Below are 22,268 nucleotides of genomic sequence, written 5' to 3'. Positions count from 1 at the left end.
GAAGATTAACTAAAGTGGGAGAGGACACTAGTCAGCTTCATGTCAGTCTTAAGCTGACTCATCCTTTCTCCAAATCTCCTATATATAGAGCTCTCTCATGAGGTCTCAGGAGGCTGGAATTTTGTGCAAGTAAGGAAGTGCTGTTGGTTTGTGTATAGAACTATTGGGTGATTGCTTTGAAGGAGGTGAAGAGGAGATTTCTTTCTGCTGGGAGGTGTTGCTGGATTGGGCCTTTTATGGTTGTAACATTCTCAGAACTTTACTTCTTCCATTAATAAAGCATTTGAGGTTCTTCTATATGCATGTGTCTCTATGGCGAATTGATGCTTGTATATTTGATTTATTCTAATCCTTGAATCAGTTATGGATGTATGCTTCTTGTAGTTTCCCTTTCTTGTGCTTTTGCAGGATCTTTGTGTAGCTGGGCCAGTTAAAGAGCAAGGAGCTGGGAGCAAGCAGTAAAGAGGGAAGATTGGATCAATCATTAGTGGAAGATAACGGTTAGTGGATCTCTTTCTCCTCTCTCTTACATCTCATAAAGAAGTAATATCAAATAGCTTTGCATTCGGTTGTTGCTGAGGTACTATCACCCTTAGAGTGGGATAGGGTCATTCCGTATTGGATACTTTTCCCAACAACAAATTGGCGACTCCGCTGGGGATCGTATCTTGTTGGTTGTTTGTGTTTTTTGCTATTCATTTCATAAACAAAGGGAGTACCGAATCGAACTGTGTTTGAATCATTCAAATACAAAGTAGAGGGAAGCTACTCTAGCTCAGTTTTTGGGCAAGTTTATGATTTGAAGAGCTGATCCACAAGGACTCTAATAAGCTCTTAGTGATAGCTTTTCATCCTCCTTGTCATCACTTAGTGTGTCCTTGACTGATAGCTTCTAATTTGAGCAGAAACTGTGAATTTTTGAGCAATCTGTGACCCGGAAACCACCAGAAACGAAAGTTTCGTTCTTCAGTGCAGGCTGTACAAAGGCTGTTTGCATTTCAGCGCAGTTCCCGAAGGGGCTACCTGCGCTGAAGGTCAAACAGGCAGTGTTCCACCTGCGCTGGACCAGTCCTGCCTTGTGCTGCTGGGGTTTCCTGCTGGTTCTTGCCTTGTTTTCACTCTTGTTTTTGTTGTTTGTTACCAGTCGGTGGGCCTATCTGAAACCAACTTTCCTTGTCACTATTCCGCCTCAGTTGTATAAAGAAACTGTGTTTGTTCTTTGTGTATTTCTTATGCATTTACAGTTTCCCATAACGAAAGTGAACTAGTCTTGCTGTGACCTCTTAGATCTAGACCTGTGATAAAGTGTCGTTTTGATCTTAAGAGTTAGTTTATTTGCTGTTCATAGCTGATTGAGCTTTTGCTTTCGTCATTTGGTTTGAGTTTATATATTTCTAGTGTCAAAACAAGTAAATCTTAAGGTGTCTTTTGATTTTGGACAAGCTTGTTTGCTTTCACTTGAAATTAAATTCAAAATTATACAACAGCTTTCTTTTTGCATTTCGCCAACATTAAGAAAGAGAAAAGAAATACTTGCATTGTGCATGTGCATTATGACAGCTTGCATGTCGATTTAGGAAAAAGTGCATTAGTGTGTGCTCTATGATCTGTGTGAAAAGGTGTTATCTTTCTTTTCCCTCAGTAGTTAAGGTTTTCAAAGTTGAAAGATTGAAAAGTTTGCTTATCATCTTAGACTGCATTTAGGAGTGTTACTATACATCTCGTGGTGATCCATAAAGGCAAACTGCTAAACAAGATCAACCTTAAAATAAATTGAATTTACATAACAACGCATTGAAACATAATGCAAACATCTAGAGGTCTAAGCTAGAGACGTGTTCCGGCATCGTTAAACGTGATATCTTAGCGTTGAGTGGTTGGGTGATTCCTCCACGGTGAAGCGATAAGTATCAATACGGACTTGCGCTCCCACGTACCGTCGCGTATATATTGGGAGACCCCTATAGGAATAAAGCCTTTATCCAATAGGAAACCGTGTCGGCCGCCCTACTGATCGCAATGCAGTGAACACAACATTCACGAAGATCGACCACTCATACCGTAAAACGTATTCTGTGGTTTTGCGAAAAGTTTGGCACACCCTCTGCCTAGAACTCTAGAGTAGTTTCTTTTGGCCTTTTTCAAACTCTATAACTGAAAAAGTCCATCCGAGCATTTGTCACTTCGGGCTCGTTAAAACATCGAAGGAGACTAGAGTCATCTTTAGCTTTTTCTCGACTCTTAAAAAGTGAAAAAGCAAGTTGTGTCTAAGCGTCGTTATAAAATTTATTTTAAACAGAACATAATCACCTCCTATTCCCGCGTTGATCTTAAGTTGAGAACATGGAACGCCCCAACCAAGGAACTCCACATGATGGAAATCCTAGTCCATTCTCCTCTTGGGGAGAAGTCGGTGCGCCCCACATGGCCACATTGTCGCTTCCAGGACTGACAATTGGCCTGCCTGTTTGGCTTTTCTCAACTAATGTAGTTCAGACCACCATGGTTCCTGAACAGTCGAGTCAACAGTTAGATCAGTCTAGAGCTGCCCACCAGCCTTCTACTTCTTATAACTCTTCCTCTAATCCTCCATCTTCGCAAGGTGGGGCTGGCAAAAGCCAAGCTCCCATGGAGAAGAAGGAAAAGAAGAAGAAAGAGAAGAAGAAGAAGGAGCCTAAGGCGACTAGGGGCAAGCAAAAGACATCTGACAAAAACCCACACACAGCACAGACCGGGCCTAAATCGCCATGTGTCATATGTAAAGGAGACCACTTCCATAGAGATTGTCCCTGTATTCCCCGGATACTAAGGGACTGGTCACCTCGTTTGCACAATTCGGGGGCATCAACCTCTGATAACCATGTTGATTGCGTACCGTCAACCAGCGAAAGTGAAGGTTCAAGACAAAGAGGGGGAGTAAGATCCCCCTGCAGACTGTGTGAAGGCAGTCACGCCATCCACCGTTGTCCCTTCTTAGACGAAGCGAAGAGAGTTTTGGAAGATCGTCCGGTTTCACCGGCAATACTTCCTCCTGGATACAAAAAACTCGTGCCAAGTCCTTCGTTGGTTGAAAATACAGCTGGCCCGCTCAAGTGGTCAGCTAAAGCATCAGTCATTGAAAATGAACCTACTGAATCCAGACCAGACGAAAGTCTAAAGGTCGATACGGCAGTTGACCCGGTTCTTCCTTCAGAGGTTTCATCCTCAAATGACACCGTCACTGAAGATTCATCTTCAAGTGACACCCTCACTGAAGAGAAAAAGGATGACACCATCCAGATTCTTTTCATCAACACAGATTCTGATGAGCATCAGGGAAATGCGCCCATTCCTTTATCGCAGGAAGGAACATCGTCAGGATCGTATCCGGCCGTGTATTCGGTCCCACCACCAAGCAACCTGGTTGTGTCCTTTGATTGGAACCAACTAGGCAGACCCCGGTTACCAGCCAGTATACCATTCAGAATCATAGTCCAAATCTACAGAATGGTAATGGCTGGAACTATCATTGATGAAGGGGCATCTGTGAGTATCCTTTCCTCTATTGCTTGGAAAGCACTGGGTTCCCCGGAGCTTTTGCCTGAGATAAGAAATCTCTCGGGTTTTGATAAAGGATCCAGTCGACCGTTAGGGATCCTCCCCAATGTGCCTATTACATTGAAAGGGAAGACCATTCAAATGAACGTGATGGTCGTTCAAGGACCCTTGGATTATAACCTACTCCTTGGACGAGACTATATATATTGCATGGGAGCTATAGTCTCCTCACTCTTTAGAGTAATGTGTTTTCCACACGAAGGAAGAATGGTCAAGCTCGTAGACCAGCTTTCATTTCCGGGATCACGCATCGCAAATAGTCAAATACCAACCCTCAATGGTCTTTTCACCCGAGAAATGTCTCCACCCCCAGTCCTCCTTCCCGATGAATGCAAGTGATTCGGAAAGATGGGACTGGAACCCAGGGGGCATGCATCCTGGTCTGCTTCGGGCAGAGGAAACCTTGGGTATAAAGTAGAATTTCCGCGGAAGAATATGACTAGTCCGTACCCCGTCCGAAAGAAGGAAGAGGGGTTGTTCTGGAACAGGATTCTTTTGTCAAAGTTATGTGTTTGATGATTTTAGTCATTCACCTTTGTCTAAACAGGTAGGCTACCAAAGAAAGAGATTCTTTTGCGGCAGCAAATTGTAACCATCTTTGGGTAAAAGGCAAGCCTCACCCATTAAAACTAATGTTTTAGAGGATAAGTAGGGGCAGCCTCCAAAGAAAGAGATTCCTTTGCTGCAACAAATAGTAACCATCGTTGAGTAACCTAATGATAGACATCGCCAGAAAAAGAGTTTCATTTGCGGCAGCAAATAAAACCATTTTTTGGATAACCTGAAAGAGGCAAGCCTCACCCATCAAAACAAATGTTTTGAAGGATAAGTAGGGGCAGCCTTGAAATTGTACCTTATACCTGGGGGCATGCAAACCTTTTGGAGTGTAAGCAAAGAGAGGTCATTGATCGTTTCCTAACTTACATAAAGAAAGGATGTGGGGCAAAGGTCAAAATTTGCCAAAGAGCATAGCCTATGTGAGGTGCAAGCTCTATAAAAACTGGAATCTTGCAGGAGACATTTCTTATCTTATGACTGGTATATTGAGCAGTTTTAGCATAAAGTTCATGCTCGTTAAAAAATAAACGCAAGATCCGAGCAGTTTTAATGCGGTCTTCATGCTCCTTAAAAAATAAATAAAAGCAGTGAGCAATGTTTCCTCCAGAGTTTAAGCTCATTTTTATCTAAAAAAAGAACCTATCCCGGTAAATAACCTTTGTGATCGTAATTTTATCAGCCATAAAAAGCCTTGGTCGTGTTTGCACCCGCCACCTCCACCGTCATTTGGCCGATCGTTCACCTCCATATGATTGTTTACCCATTTTGAGGAATAGCTGCGAAGAGTGATTTCACCTAGCCATCCTTGTGACACTGCCGTGATTGGAAAATTCCAACCTGTACCTAGAATCAGTTGTTATCCCTGTTTATCACTCGTTCCTCAAAAGACGAGTCTTCTTTGAGCTCTTTTCATCTGACTCGTAAAATATGAAAAGTTTGCCAAGTTTTGGCCTTCCAGCTCATTAAAAGGACCGGAAGAGCTATCCCTCCTCTAGATTTTAATCTTTTTGGACCTGAGGGATTATTGCACAAAAAGGTCGAGCGCTTGTTTTATTCGGCTCGTTAAAGTAATCGAAAACTCATCCATTCTGTATTGTTTTGTACTTTTTCGGACTTAAGGGATTAGATGACGAAAAAGGAATTTTGGAGTTAGCTTTCTGTACCTTTTCAGACTCTCTAAAAATGAAAAGGACCGAGTTTTCTTTGTCGTTAGACTCGTTAAAATGATTAAATAGCGACAAACTTGTCTTTAGACGAGAACGAGTTTCCCTATCGCTAGGCTCGTTAAAACATAGCGATGGGCTTGCCCGAAGGGCAGGTTATAGAACAAGCATATGTTATCCTCCTCAAGCTTGACAAAAATAAAGAGGTACTGGTCAGAAATGACTGGGGAAAAATTGGGAGAACCTCAAAGCTTTAATGGTAGCAAGTCGCTCTTGAACATGACACTTTGTCCTCCGTATCACATCAGGTTGGGTTGTTTCATTCACCGGTCTCATCACCATGGTCCTCGCCAAACCATCCACATTTGGGGTAATGCTACCGATCCATCACAATCAGTGTCGTTATATGTTCAAGAGATGTTGTTCAGAAAGAGTCAACCGTGTCCCATCCACTGCCATACATTATCCTTCATCCACCCATGATCGCCACCCTGAATCATATTTCACAGATTGTTTTCACCTCCACTAAAATCATTAACTCCGTTCCGTGTCACTGATGTGGGATTCATTAAGGCCCTCCTTTGACGGATCGCTTCTTGTCGACTTCAGCTCATTATCCGAGAAGTTGATCTAGGAACAACCCCCCCCAGTACTTTGAAGCTTGCATGCCTCAATGGCAAGTTTCTCACTTCCGGCGACAGGTATACATCAATGACCTTCGACCAGAAGATTTTTGCGTGGTGTTCGACGCCAAGTCCTTTATTCACACCACGTGAATTGTACTGCAGTACCTTGAGGGTCATTGTCATTATTGGTGATTCCTCTCGCGCTTGTTAACAGTTTACATTATTGACCGGTAATCAAGCGATGTCTTTCCATGTTCGACTTCAGCGCAATTCTCACATGGATCGACTTGTACTTAGAGTGAAGATCGAACGAGTTTGAAGACCCCGGATCTAGTTTCATCCATCCGGGCTGCGATATATATATTCAGGATATAAAGACATTTGTTATGTACATCATTGCAGCAGATGATCATCCTACTCAAAGGATGATAATTTCAGCAGAGAATTATCAGTCTACCATCAGACGATCGTCTGTTCTATGTACCAAAATGAATTTATAAAACTGAGCATGGGAATGCCTGCCTCAGCTAGATCATGAAAGCAGAATGAAAAATAATGTATTGTATTGTATTTTGTTACAGGGCACCTCTCAGCGATTGAATGAACTTCGGATCCTCCTGATAAAGCATTTCACCCGATAAACGACCTCATACTTTAGGGGGCAACTGTTATAGACATTTTTGTGCCTAACAGCATGGAGCATGAAATGTCAATAATCTGAGGGATCCAAAGTCCCTAAACATGTTGTTCTTACCCTTAGAGGAACAAGGTCAGCAAACCACAGCACTGAAAATCAGTTCTCCACCTGAAAACACTAAAAAACAAGCTATTTCTGGATCATGTCAACTGCTCCACTGAGCATCTGCGCTGAATGTCAACTGCTCCACTCTGTACCTGCGCTGAATGTCAAATCTAATGAAGGCTACCTGCGCTGGGCGAGATTGGCCAAGTGGCACAGTCATTCTGCAAGGTGTCAATTGCCCAGGAAGCTTCCAAACTGACACTTGGGTCAAGGAATTCGCCTTGTGATGAGTAAGAGGGTCTTGATCTCCAAGTGGAAGCAAGAATCTCCAAGTGGACTCAAGAACTGAAGATTAACTAAAGTGGGAGAGGACACTAGTCAGCTTCATGTCAGTCTCAAGCTGACTCATCCTTTCTCCCAATCTCCTATATATAGAGCTCTCTCATGAGGTCTCAGGAGGCTGGAATTTTGTGCAAGTAAGGAAGTGTTGTTGGTTTGTGTATAGAACTATTGGGTGATTGCTTTGAAGGAGGTGAAGAGGAGATTTCTTTCTGCTGGGAGGTGTTGCTGGATTGGGTCTTTTATGGTTGTAACATTCTCAGAACTTTACTTCTTCCATTAATAAAGCATTTGAGGTTCTTCTATATGCATGTGTCTCTATGGCGAATTGATGCTTGTATATTTGATTTATTCTAATCCTTGAATCAGTTATGGATGTATGCTTCTTGTAGTTTCCCTTTCTTGTGCTTTTGCAGGATCTTTGTGTAGCTGGGCCAGTTAAAGAGCAAGGAGCTGGGAGCAAGCAGCAAAGAGAGAAGATTGGATCAATCATTAGCGGAAGATAACGGTTAGTGGATCTCTTTCTCCTCTCTCTTACATCTCATAAAGAAGTAATATCAAATAGCTTTGCATTCGGTTGTTGCTGAGGTACTATCACCCTTAGAGTGGGATAGGGTCATTCCGTATTGGATACTTTTCCCAACAACATCTGGGGTTGGTTTCGGGTGTATATCCTCCTCTTTTGATGTTTCTTGTTCCTTTTCTTCCTCCTCTTCACAATCTATGTAGAATAATTTATTCTCATCTCACTGATGACCTCTGGTGTATTTTCTATCACAATTGTAACAAATCCCTTTTTCTCTTTCTTCCTCCAATTGTTGTGGAGTCAACCCTCTAGGTTGTGGAAGGCTAGGAGTAGCAACACTTCCACCTTTATAATTGTGAGTGGTAAACTTCCTTGTTGCCATAATTTTTTTTTCAACTTTTCATGCCACCCTAAATGCCTTCTCCAATGAATTAGGTTCCCAAAGGTGAAGCTCATGTTGGATGTTATCCTTCAAAGTCCCTATGAAGACACCAATCCTATGCTCCTCTGGAATATGAGCTACCTTGATATTCAATTTTTGGAAGTCCTAAATGTGCTCCACCATTGAACCCTTTTGTTTGAGATTTGTCATTTGGCTAGAGAAGGTGGTGCTCTTTGTATCCTCATAACATGTTATCATTTCCTTCATAAAAATTGACCAAGTGATAAGTGGTTTATGAGAAAAAAGCCATCAATACCATACAAACCAATTTGGTTGTAAATATAAAGATGAAATGCATACCTTTCTTGTGTTTTCACATCATGGAGATCAAAGCATTGCTCCATCTGTAGTATCCATGTTACCGGATCCTTATCATCATACTTCCTCATATCTATATTTGGAATGTGGTGGTTCTTAAACCCAACATTGTGTTGAAAATTGTAACTAGGTTCGGTCTTCATAATGACATGTAATTGTGATTTTATATAAAGAGATGTAAAGAAGAAAAATAAAATATTGTAATGCCTGCATTATGGGTTTCATGAGCAAGATATTTTATTTTATCTAGATGGATCCCATTGAGAGCCTTAGATTTATAATTAGATTCATAGAATTAATGTCATGTATGAAGAGCTCTTCTTGAGCATGTGTAAATTTTATATAAGTCTATGCAGCGCTCCAACGACAAGCACACAGTCCTCTCTTCATGTCATCTTCGAGATAAGGTGACAAACTCATGTCGGCTCACCCTATGGAGAAACACCTATTCATGAGTATAGATGCTACCTTGTAGTACCTCTATGTCGGTTTTACATCAAGTGTAATAAGGTATCATTGATGACATAACAATTTGTTGTTGGTAATAATATTGTAATAAGGTATTATCTCTGTGATAAGGGCTTGTGAAGGAAACAATAATATCAAGGCAATGATGAAGATCTCGATGGAAGAGGAGTGAAGAAGAGGATTGACTAGAGAACGTGTGTCTTGGTCTTTGTGTGGCTAATAGGTCAAGTGTCATGGTCTTGGTATTTGTTAATTGGAATCTCTATAAGAAGAATTTGTGAGGGTTTTCCTCTCAAAGAGTGAGAGGTTTTGGCCCTGGATCATAGCCTACATGTTGTGTTTCTTGTTTATTTATGTTTATGAATTGGTTATTGTTTGATGAAGAAGAAAACTAATAATATAACATGAAGAAGATCCTAATCTAAAGAAGTAAAAATCATTAACAAGTAGTCACCAATAGAAGAGGAATCACCTAATGCTAATGCCCTAGATTTCTTAACACATTTGGTCTATAAAATCATAATTAATATTCCTTTCATCCTCATCATGATTTTCATGGATTACCTTGTCATCATTGGGAAGCCTTTCTTCTAGCAACTTTGCCAAACCTTCCTTTAACCCCTCTATCTTGACATTCATCATTACTTCCATGTCTTCTTTTAAACCATTATCCAAAACTCCTATGTCCCTTTTTATACCATCTACCTTAACTCCCATGTCCTTTTTTATACCATCTATATTAACATTCATCATGACTTCCAATTCATTTTTTGTTACTTTTTGTGAGAGTGAAGTTTGTTGCACTTGGTCCCGTAAATTTGATATATCATGTTGCATTTCTTCCTCTTCTTCATGCGTCATGGAAGAGATTTCTTGTTGCTTAGCAGGTGTAAATATTTTTTGTTTCAAGAAATTTTGGAATCATACAATGATATCTATGCTTCACTATGCCCTTTGAATAACTTCAAATTGATTTTTCAAAAAAACGTTATGCAAAATTTAAAAAAATACACAACTTTTTCTTGCCTTTTAGAAGTCTGATATTGAAACAATTGTATCTCTGTAATTTCAGATCTCCAAGATCTGAACTTTCGTCCTATTGTATTCCTCTAAGTCTTCTTTCCAACCCCACAAGTCAGACAGATATTGGATTCTTAAAGAAAGAGTTATGCCCAATCTCACACTATGACTTGATTATAGATTAGTTCAGTAGAGTGAACTTGTACGGAGTGCCACATGTCACTATTTTGAGTTTCGACCCTGAAAATGAAAAAAAAAAACTAAATTCTGTGCAATTTTAGTTACTTTTTACAAAATTCAAATCTTATGCTTGGAGAGAAAGTTATGTTGATTTTACCTAGGCCACTTGTTTGAGATGGAATTGTAGAGCCTGTAAAAACCCTAACTTCCTCAGATCATATATCTGAAAATACAAGGAACCATGGTATGAAATTCGTACATGAAGTTTACCAATATTTCGGCTCTAGGTGGTTGCAATTTCAGCTTCTAAAGACTTGTAGAAAAGATGTTATAGCGAAAATGCAAAGATGACCTATTTTAAGAAGAGAAACCCTAGAATCCAATGATCTGATACCAAATGTTATGCAACAAGCTCACAAAACAAAACAAAAGATAGATCAATGACTTAAAAATTATGCTCTTCGAGGGGGAAACATACTTTACATTACATAAATGAAAAATTCTTGGATGATACAAATGATAAGACCTCCTTGGTATATATAGGAGTCTAATTGGTCACAATATAATCAGAGCCTACATAACAGTAAAAATGTAAGGGCACAACAATAACAATAGTGGGCTTCTATGGGTCATAATAATAAAAACATGGGGGATACATGGGCACAACAATAACAATAGGGGGCTACACTAAACATAACAATAAGGGGAATACACTAGTAGTATAGGGGCCTAACATACATGGCATAAAAGTTAAGGGCTATTATGTTTGGTATTTAAAACTATTGTGATCATATTGGAAATGATGTTTTTGCAATCCTTAGAAAAGTAAGGAATATTGTTTTGAAGTTCCTTGCTCAAGTATATTTCTGATATTTTATATAGTGAATAAAGGATTTTTTGCAATAATTATTGAAAAGGCTTTCCCAAATGTGATCTAAATGATTTATTTTCAGTAGATAATACCCTTTCTACAAAGATCTTGGCATTAGTTCTTGTAACTTGTGTGTGTACAAATATCCTCCTTATGTATGGTTGAATCATTTGAGCACAAAGATATTGGTGACTAAATATCTTATACAGGACAAAAGCTTATGATTCAATGAAAGAGAGAGATGTTTGAATCTACCATTGATTATGAAAATAAAGTTGTATTTTATGATCTATGCTTGGATGCCTATGCTTGTAGCAAAAATATGTGGATGCCATGACTACTTTGTATTTGTAGGGATTATATTTGACAGATATCAGTGTGTATGATATAGCTCTTCTCTTGATGAAGTGTTTTTCTTCTTCCTTTTAATAACAGGGAGTATGGTTCAGTCCTTTTTTTTATGCGAAGATCCATGAGTATGTTGTGCCCATGCTACATATTATTTTTTATTATTATACAAAAGTTTATAATATGTTTTTGAAACTAGTCAAGTTTATCCTCTTATATCTATGTTTGATTTGGTGATTATATATGTTGTTGCTTGTTTACCATTTAAAGTTGGTTTTCCTCTAGGCTTCTAAGAAGAAAAAAGACCCGTGAATAATGTTAATGAATGAAGTTGATGATTTGGTATTTGATAGCCAATATTTTGGAGAGAAGGCTTGGCATTGTCCATGGGTCTTGGTTGCTTGTGGTAGAGCTATTTGCTTGATGTATGATGACAAACTTGTGTGGTGCTTTGTAATGGTGCATATGGTATGATTTTGGCAGAGGTTATTTTCCATTGCAGGGCATATCTGAATCTACGAACTTATGTCATAATTTTTCCTTAGTACACATTAACAATAATATTCTCTTCATCCTAGATTAGTGGTATGTCCCTTTGATGATTAATGAGATAATGACACATCCTTTGCAGAACATATTGTTTTGTGACCTATTGGACAAAGATCCTTCATATTTATTGTTGTTCTTTCTCTTCTTCTAGAATTATGAACATGATTTGATATTGCATCTTGATTGATAGCATTTGGTGTGTATGTCAATGGCTGGAAGGGATTGACTTGGTAGCTTGGGTATTGGTCGGGTATTGACAATGCTATCTCATATGATAATATTATGATTAGATCAACTTTATGCTTGGCAATAGTAATTATGATAGTAAGTTGCAAGGTAATATTGGCTTGGATGTTTAGTATTGGGCATTTAGACTTGGATCTTAGAATGATTATTGGATGACATGCTTCAGTGCTTTATTGATATGATTTTAGTGGCATATTGACATTCAGTTGGCATCATTAGTATATTGGTTGGTAGATTGATAACAATTTATTCATATTTGATTTGATATTGATAGTGGTACCTTAGCTTGGTTGAAAAGTCATATTCAATTTACTTTAGTGATTCAATATTGGCATGATAATGGTATAGCTTGGTTTTATTGGCTTGGTTACATTGGGATATAGATACAATGATTCACTGATCCAATGATTGGCATGTTTGTATTCAATTTTGCTTTAGTACTTGGTAGTGGCAGTGGTATATTGGTTTTCTTTAGTGATTCAGTGATATTCAATATTGTGTTGATTCAGTTTTATTTAGTGATTCAATATTGGCATGTCAGTATTTTGTATTGGTATTAATCTTCAATGGCTCAGTTGTGGTGTATTGGTTTGATTTGGTGATTCAATTGGTTGGGTTACTTCAGTTGGTATAACATTGGTATTCAATTGTTTGATGATTCAATGACTCAGTCTGTTTACAGTGTTTCAGGATTTAATGATTAAGTATTTAGTATGGTATTGGTTTGAGCTAATTGCAGGTCACCTGTCCAGTTTGAAAATTGATGAAAGGTGGCCTACAGGTTTTGATGGTTGATTGATAAGTGGATCTAGTATGAAAATTAGGAAACACAGTCCACAAAGGTGTTGAGGGTTGTAGCCTTCAGTAAGGGAGTAGGCGCTTCCTTCTAGTAGGAGTCAGTACACTTAATCAAGGAGATGTAGCTACCTTCTAGTGGGTGTTGGAGAATGAGTGGAGGTTGTACCCTCCTGCAACTATGAGCTTACATGTTGGAAAGAGAATGCGCCAGTACAAGATCAAGATGTAAATGAATTTTCTCTATAGTAATAGAAGATGAAGTCTAAATGGAAATAGCAGTAGTTTTCTCCCATATTGATTTTCTATCTAAAATATCGGTGTCTATATGTGATTGATGTGTTGATGTGATTTTTTGTTTACATGCTTTTATTCTTTATGATGCTCCTAGTTTATTGAATAAAATGACTTCTATAACAAAATATTCTGCTAATGATATAATGGATCATATGCATTAAAAGGAAAATTATAAACTAGATAAATTTTTAATCATGAATGAAATATTGATTCATTCCTGCTCCCTCTCAGTATTTCTAACAAAGAGAAGTAAAAAAAAATCAAAATAATGGAAAGTATATACACATACACAATCTTTTACTCTAGAAACCCTCAATTGGGAAAACTAACCAACCATTGAGTTTCACCACTCTTTGTATTCTTCACTAAATATACACCCAAATTACAATAATCATTGACCTTTATCCACAAAATACAAACATGTTCATTACAACATTCAATCCATATGATCAATTCATCATCTTCTTATAGTGTAACATCATGCTCTATTTATAGGTGTATTCTTACATAAGAAATTTTAATTCATAGGATTGAAATCAATTCGAGAAGAATGAATATCATTGGTTGTGATTTTGAGAATATAAGGATTTCTAACCATTTCTGACACTGTTTTGTATTATGCAATATGTGTACTTCTTGGACGTGGAATTTAATTCCATACCCAATGAGTGCTTACACTTGACATTTAAGTAAACCTATAAGGAGATAAGTCCAAATATAATAAAAAAGTACTTTTATTTTTCCCCTCTAAAAAGATTTACTCTCATGGATGACATCATCATCTTGAATCTTATTAGTTCTTTTAAATTTAACTTTGTTAGTACATTTTTTGTTTTGTGATCCTTGTTGACTTCAAAATTCCCTAATAAGTATTTGAAACCTCAAATATAAAAATTGAATTCAAATGCACTTTTCCATGAAAACTAGAAGTAAACAAAATTTCCAATGATGAATGAAGTGGGGTCCCAGGTTTTATGAACTTGGGGAACTTGTTGATTCAACAATCTTCAAGTCCTTTGTTTCTTTGGTTGCTTATACTAGTCAAGGCCATGATTGAACAAAGATGGTTATATTGATTTCTTACGAAGCAACCGAGCTTCAACAATCTTCAAGTCCTTTGTTTCTTTGGTTGCATATACTAGTCAAGGCCATGTTTGAACAAATACGCTTGTATTGATTTCTTAGGAAGCAACCAAGCATATAATTTTGTCATCCCATTGTACTAATGTTTAAAGGATCTAATATTAATGGAAATGCATATTTTATCTAAAATAACAAGAAGCGAAAGAAGAAATATCCACATGTTAGGAGTTTTACCAAATAATCTGATTTAAAATAATAATAATAATAATAAGAATAAGAGAAACAAATTTTTTTATCTAAGAAATGTTTTGAATTAATGAAATTGCAAATATCGAAATTAAATTATAATTTTAATAAGAACTTTATATTTGGATCTTAATGGTGGAAAAAAGTCAAAATCATAACATAAAAAAAAAAGTGGAAGGTGAATAATAATACAAAATTTGATCTTATATCAACATAGATCTATCTTAAATATGGATGTAATATGGATTTAACATGAGCCAAGAGGGATCCAATCTTTAAGTGGAAATTTTTTATGAGCCAATATTCTTTAAATGTTTTGTATAGTTAATTTTTTTTAGATTTTAATTTTTTTTATTTTGGCTAAAATTCAACTTTTCCTTACACATCATACTGGGTTGTAGAATAAACCTTTAGACACAATCACATCATTACAATAATCTAAAAATATTATGAAGTACTCAACATTCATATGAAATCAAAGTTTTTAATATCTTGAGTAGAAATAAAATTAAACCTTTTCTATTCCTTATAAATTGATTTTAAACATATATTTTTAAATTTCATTAATAACTCATTACCTTTTTTTCACATTTTAACCGAAATTAATGATTTATTTTTTTTTTTTTATTTTTACTAACTTAAATTTTGTATCTTTTTCTTCTATCTTTTTATTTTAAAATCTAACTATATATTCTTTTTATTTTAAAATCTAATTACATATTTTTGTTTTTTTTAATGTATAGATATAATAATTTATTAGTTAATATTATGTATTAAAGTAAAAAAAATGTCTTTTCAGTGATAAAAATAAATATTTTTTATTGAATAAATATTAATTATTTTTTATCCATTCAAGCTCATAAAAGTATCAAATTTATTCACCTTAAAATAAGTTTGTATCTCAAGAGATTTGATCCTTTTAGTATTTGATAAGAGTTATAATAGATCTACACTATAATTTTCTCCTTTAAATACTATATTACATGTGAATACCATAAATTCTCATATAAAAAATTATTTTTATTTTTAAAGAATTACTTTTATTTCGATATTTTATCTTATTTGTTTAAGTGTGACCACGTTAAAATGATTGGAAAGTACCTCTCCATTATAAAAATATAAAAGTTACAATTTTAACCAGTTACAATTTTTTTACAAACTTTATAATTATAGAATAAAAAATAAAAACAAAACTAAAACTCCGACTGAATTTAAAATAGAATTTCCATAAGAGCTTCTAAAAATTCCTAATTTTTTTCTACCACCATTTTCCCCGGTGTGGATTGGAAAGTTGGACAGAAGCAAAGATTCCAATGGAATTTATTTCTGCAGGCAGAATTTACTGTTACAATGGCAGCGGGCCGCGGTGCTGACAAACTGCCGTCAGCGGCAGCGAGCGGCGATTCGCACTGCTGCAGAAGAATCCTAAAACCTTGTGCACTCCCTTGTACCGCGAATCGCGATACCTATTCAGATAAAAATAAAATTCATATGATCATGATGTACTGATTAATTAATTATTAATTGCAGTGCAGAGAGAACGGCCACCCGGGAGCCGTGGCCCCAGCGTAACCAGAGTTAGAGAACCATCGCTGTGCGTCAGACAGAAACAGACGGAAAGCGTCAGAATCTTTTCTTTACAAAAAAGTTTCGACAAGACAGAAACAGACAGGAAGCGTTAGCGTCAGCGTCAGAATTTGTTGTATTACAGAAACCCTCGCCCTGACAGAAACAGACGGAAAGCGTCACCGCCAGCGTCTGTTCTTCATAGAAACCCCCGACGAATCGGGTGCCGGGGCACACTGCTCACCTGACATGCGCTGCACCGCCCATCAATAGTCAATTTATTTGTTTTTTTTTGTGGGGGTCCGCAGAGATCCGCTATGGTGCAAGTTGTGCCGGCTTTTTCGCATCTACTTAGCGTTTAGTTTTGTCTTAAATTTTTCCTGCGCCGGGCTCCACAGAAAGCTTCTGGAACCCTTTGTCCCATGCCCATGATCATGGCCCATTTGCAATGGTCATCATGCATCTGTCTGTGCATGTGCAACTGGATGGTGGGCGCGGAGCAACATCACAACTTGCAAGTGGTTTTGTTGTATCCAGAACCCTAGTACCAACACGAGAGTGAAAGGTTATAAAAAGGTTGAGAGGATTACTAACAACGACGTGCATGTTTTCATGAATGAAATTTCTCTGACTTCAATACGGGGTACCTACTGCTTGCAAGTTGCCATTGTTAATTTTTTTTAATGTGGTTTATGTGGGGTTAAGTCTATCTACCATATTTATTTGTTATTTTGAGGAATTAAGCTGGTCGATAATATTTTTAAAGAAAAATATGTCATAGTCTGAGTTGCAAACTCAAAGGAATTAAGCTGGTCGATAATATTTTTAAAGAAAAATATGTCATAGTCTGAGTTGCAAACTCAAATTAAATAATTACATAATTAACAGATTTCTTATTACATAATTTAGATCATTGTTTTTTAAATAGTCAGTTAAATATTTTCATTGGCCCAATTTTTTTTTAACAATACTCCTACCACTAAACAGTTAAATATTTTCATTAGCCCAATTTTTTTATATATATAATTAACAAATTGTCCCATATTTGGGAATGGGACAACTTCACCGATCTATTTAAGAGAGCCTATACGACACCATGAAACAAAAGCAATTTATTGTGTAAACCATCAGGGTCATCATCATAAGTAGCCTTATATCTCATTCTTGCAAGTTGAGCGTTTTAAACTCATGTTGAAAAGTCCATTCCATGGATCATGTTTGTCTTCGGATATTTTTTTTTTTAATCATAAATATCTAAAATTATGAAAATATAAAATTGCAAAATGTTTATTTTAAAATTATATTAAAAGTTTAGTTTGAGTATTTTAAACAAAAAAGATTTAAGAATTATATATAGTTATAATATATATTGTTTATAGTCTTATGGGTTAGTTGAGGTGGTTGAGTCTCTATCATAAAGCATCTTTGAATGATAGGTGATGGGTTCAATTTTGTTGAGATTCTTAGGGTCAGGTTTTATGGTTGAGCTTATTCCATGGACATAGTGGTCATCAATTTGGAGGGACCATGAACCACATAGAAAAAATATACATAGTTTATATTTTTATAAAAATGGAAGAAGTAGAATCTATGTCCATATCATTAATAAGTTAATGCACAATTTTATGTCATCTTTTTTATGTTCCCCGTGATTTGAATTAATTGAAAATATTTGATTAGATGCTTTTGATTGATTTCCCTTAGACAAGTTTATCACAAGCAAGTTACATTCTATTTCAAGGGAAATAATCTTTTGCTTCTATAGTACAAGGGTATTAATAATCACTATAATTTCAAATTTGTTCTTTTGGTCATTCTCTTGAACTTTAGAGGTGACATAGTTTATAAATCACCTATTGTGTTGGATTCGACGCCCATGAGTTCTAAGGACTTTTACAATCTCTTGAAACTCTCTTTAATGCACTAAGGTTGTACCAATGCCAATGTCCATAGCTATATCCACATTCCTACAAGCCCCTAGTTCCTAGATTCATTTGCATTCATTCCACACCTAGGTTATTCCAAGCATCCAATATTCCATAGTGATAGAGAACTGAGTTCCAACTTTAATGTGTAATATGAAGATGAACAAATAGGTGACTAGGCAAGTGCTACAAATAATTTGCAACCTCAATAAACCATCCTGCACAAAGCAATATTGGATGGGAATGCTCCCCTGTAAATTATCTGGAGCTAGAAATAGAAAAATAAATAAAATCACTACTAGATAGACAAGAACTCTTACTAGACAACATTGTGTTTCCTTCCTAACCTCCCATAGTTTTTGCCCTCTTAGAACTATTTTATTCTCATTATTCCTAGGGAAATCACTAACCTAGAGTTCAAATGCATACAAAACCATTACTCTAGGTATTTGATGGGGGGACTAATGTATGCATATTTTAAATGTAAGCCATACTCCAAGATAACCAATCAACATCTCTAATAATCAACCTTCACAATGATGAACCTTTGCACTTCACATCACTTATTAGCCTTTGCACTTGCAACAATGACATTCAACATAAAGTAGCCTCAAAACAATCAATGTAAATCAGATCAGTGATATCAAGCTTCCTCGACATGATTATTCCACATCAATGCCAGCATTGCCAACATTCTCCCCCTTTGACATTGATGGCAACACAAACTTTCTCGACATGATTATTCCACAACATTGCCAACATTCTCCCCCTTTAACATTGATGGAAACACAACGATTTCTTCTACAACCGTACCTCTCTTAACCTCCCCCTTTGACATCAATGACATGGGATTTTGAGATGCCTATTGCCCAAACATTATTCTTCCTTCCAAATATCTAACTTTCAATGTTATATCATGCATGTCAACCACTTAACCGTAATTAGAACCAGGAAAAAAGAATTAAGACATAAAACCCTAAATTCTCGCTGAACCTCTAAAATAAAAATTATATAAAATAATTGTTTACATATAAAATAATTATGGCTGTAAATTAAAAAAATATTGAGATGATGTTGTATTGCATTATAATATATGCATTATATATATAAAAAAGAAAAATATCAATATCTACATGGTGGGAGGGAGCACAAAAAGAACACTACACTGTCATCAAAGAAGAAGAATATTCTAGAGAAAATGAGTCACAAGAAATCAAGGAAGAAGGAAACAACTCTCAAAACAATCAAGGAGAAAGCCCGCCCCAACAAATCAACAGTTATGAGGATTTGAATACGGCAGAAAATAAATCTTCATTTAACAGCAAAGCAGATCTCCTAAACCAAACTTCTTCACCGACTATTTTCAAAAGAACGAACACAATAGATCGCGAAGCTAAGACACCAATGTCCCAAGAACCAGAAGAGATGAAGGAGATGCAAGACAAAGGAAGTTGGAAGACCGTAGAGAAAAGAAAGAAAGCTACAACACCAATCTCGCCAAGAAAGACGAGGAGCCAGACAAGTAAAAATTAAGAAAATTGTAGGTCCGATAGACCAATTTGGTCTGAGTGGACGTTAACCATCATCATCATCATCATCAATACTGCGCCATTATATATATTATGTAGGTCCACTATAATACCAAAAAAAATATCAATATCTATATCTATATCTATAATACAATACTGCGCCATTATATATATTATGTAGGTCCACTATAATACCCAAAAAAGTCCAACAATAATATAATAGGCCGCAATTATATATACCAATATATATGTCAGCGATGATATATATCTGTATACTTTGAAGGTTACAATTTATACCATATACTTGGAACGCACATTTGAAGGCCGCAGTTCAATGCATCGGTGAGCACAATTCATACTGTATATTTTGAGCACACTCTTTGAACGCATTAAATTCTTGAAGAGGCAAAGAATAATACACAATGCTGCAAAGAGGCTCCAGGAAGAACGCTGCTCAGGTGAGATGATAAGAGAGGCAATATCAATAATCATTGATGGCCTCACATTTAGTTCATTTAAGGCTATAGTATATGTGCTAATGCTGCATATAATTTATCCAAGGCCGCAGTTCAACGCACTGTATAAGCCTATATATCAACGCACTGTATGAGAGCACTATCGACTATATATATAAACGCACTTCCACAAAGTTTTGTGCATTGTATGAGAACATTATGGGCAATAAATATGTATATATATATGAAAGCACTTTCACAAAGTTTTGTGCATTGTATGAGAGCATTATGGGCATATATATATATATATATATATATATATATATATCAAAGCACTTTCACAATGTTTTCTGCACTGCGCTCCTCTCTTTGGTGCCAATGCACTGTATGAAATGGATTGATATCGTGTATGATGACAGCAAGCGCAAAAGGAGCGTTCAAGTTCTCTTCCTTAGTGTGACATCGACAATGAAAATTATGTGACGTTGTTGAAGGAAGCATTGCAGGCGGTGTTCAAAGCAACATTCCATACATTCCAAGTCCATATGTCCAGAACCCTGGTTAGAGCACAAAAACCTATTCTATTTGTACATCAATAATTAAAATAGTGCAAAGATATTCTGAAATCTCAATAGTGCAATCTCAATATGCTGTATGGAACATTCGCGCATGGAGGAATGCATTAAAGGAGGAATCACACATTGGAGAAATCACATTGAATAAAAGACTGCAATCTCGGTGGAATCATATTTTACTTCACAAGAATAACAATGCTCATTCATTAAAGCTGTCCAAATTTAACATTATCAAAGTTAACACTGTCCATATGTTGAAATTCAAATTAACACTGCCCAATAAAATAACGCTCTCCATTAAAATAACGCTTTCTATATTAAAATAACGTCGTCCACAATACTGTCATAGGCAACATATAAGGTGTTCAAGGTAGCATTCCAAGTTATAGGCATCGTTCCAGCGTTAAACAACTTTTTATTTGATCCAACGCTCAAATAGTTAGAGCACAAAAACTATTGTTGTATTTACAATGGAGCTCTGAATTAGTAATGCAAAGACAACACATTCAATAGACTATTAACAACGCAGCCTCAATTTTAATATGTATGCCTTGCAAATATATACGTTGTTCTCCATTGTAATGTTAAGGGATCCACAAAATATATTACTTTTGTCATATATGCTTCAACCTTTTCATATCTTCGAAAATGTAAGATAGTGATGCTCATCTAAAATATATGACTATGTAGAATTTGTACTCTTGCTTTAGAGAAAGGCTAGTGATATTAGTTAAAGAATAATGTTTCAACAACATAAAGCTAACAATTTAACAATGGATAGCTAAGATATAATGCCTAGGATAGTTAAGATATAATGCTCATTAATAGTGAAATTATTCATTATGTGTGTCAGTTTCATTTTCCTTTCTTTGTCACATCTTATCAATTTTGCATAGTAAATAATTATAGCTCTATTCTTTGGGTTACTTTCTACCTCTTCCATTGTCACATCATATGTGACACCCATACCTAATACCCATTCGTTGAGTTCCATCCTAGGGAATTCTATGCATATTCTCTTGGTTCTTTCCTTCTCTTTAGAAAACAATTTTATTTTCCATTGTGTCAGTATGCATGTGAAAGCTTCAATCTGAGGCTTTAGTCTTAGTCTTAGAGGCTTGTGACTAAGGATCTCTATAAATATCATTCACAATCTATTAGTCTCTCCTTGTGCAAGTTCAAATCTTTTGTTTCATTCATCTAGGGCATGCATTCTCTCCCCTCCTTCCCCAGGCCCCCTCTTTTTGTTTTAATTTTCCCTGTAACTAGATTTTGTTTCAATGATATGCACTAGTATTTGCTGGAAGCATTGCTTATTCCCTTTAGGATAAAGATTGTTTATTTCAAAGTGTTGCATGTTTGATTTAAGTGCAACATTTTCTTCATATGGTTTTAGCTATGTGATTGATGAGCCTCATTTTATACAACATGTATTCTCTTATGTTGAAATATATATAGATCTGCAAATGAAATACCTATGCAATAGAACATTGCTTTGAATTTTTGTACTAATTCATTCACTGACATTTGCATTTCATGATACAAGATTTTTTGAACATAACCCTAAATCACGAGTAAACCTTTTTGGATTTGAACAGTCAAATTTTCATGGTACTTTGGATCTTCATCTAATAAAAAAACTTATATTGTTCAACTATGCTCCTGAAGTGCTTGAAGGAACTTCTTCTTTTGATGATAAATACACTTTAACTCTTCTTGCATTAAAAGATATAGCATCAATAGCATCCAAATCTTTGTGTTCATAATAACAACGCTGAAGAATTTAGAGAGATCCTAGTGATGC

Source organism: Pinus tabuliformis, chromosome 2_2 (assembly GCF_031772625.1).
Source record: "Pinus tabuliformis cultivar Carrire ecotype Pingquan chromosome 2_2, CPIR1, whole genome shotgun sequence".
Taxonomy (NCBI): domain Eukaryota; kingdom Viridiplantae; phylum Streptophyta; class Pinopsida; order Pinales; family Pinaceae; genus Pinus; species Pinus tabuliformis.
The sequence above is the reverse complement of the archived record's forward strand: the minus strand, read 5'-3'. Positions refer to the sequence as shown.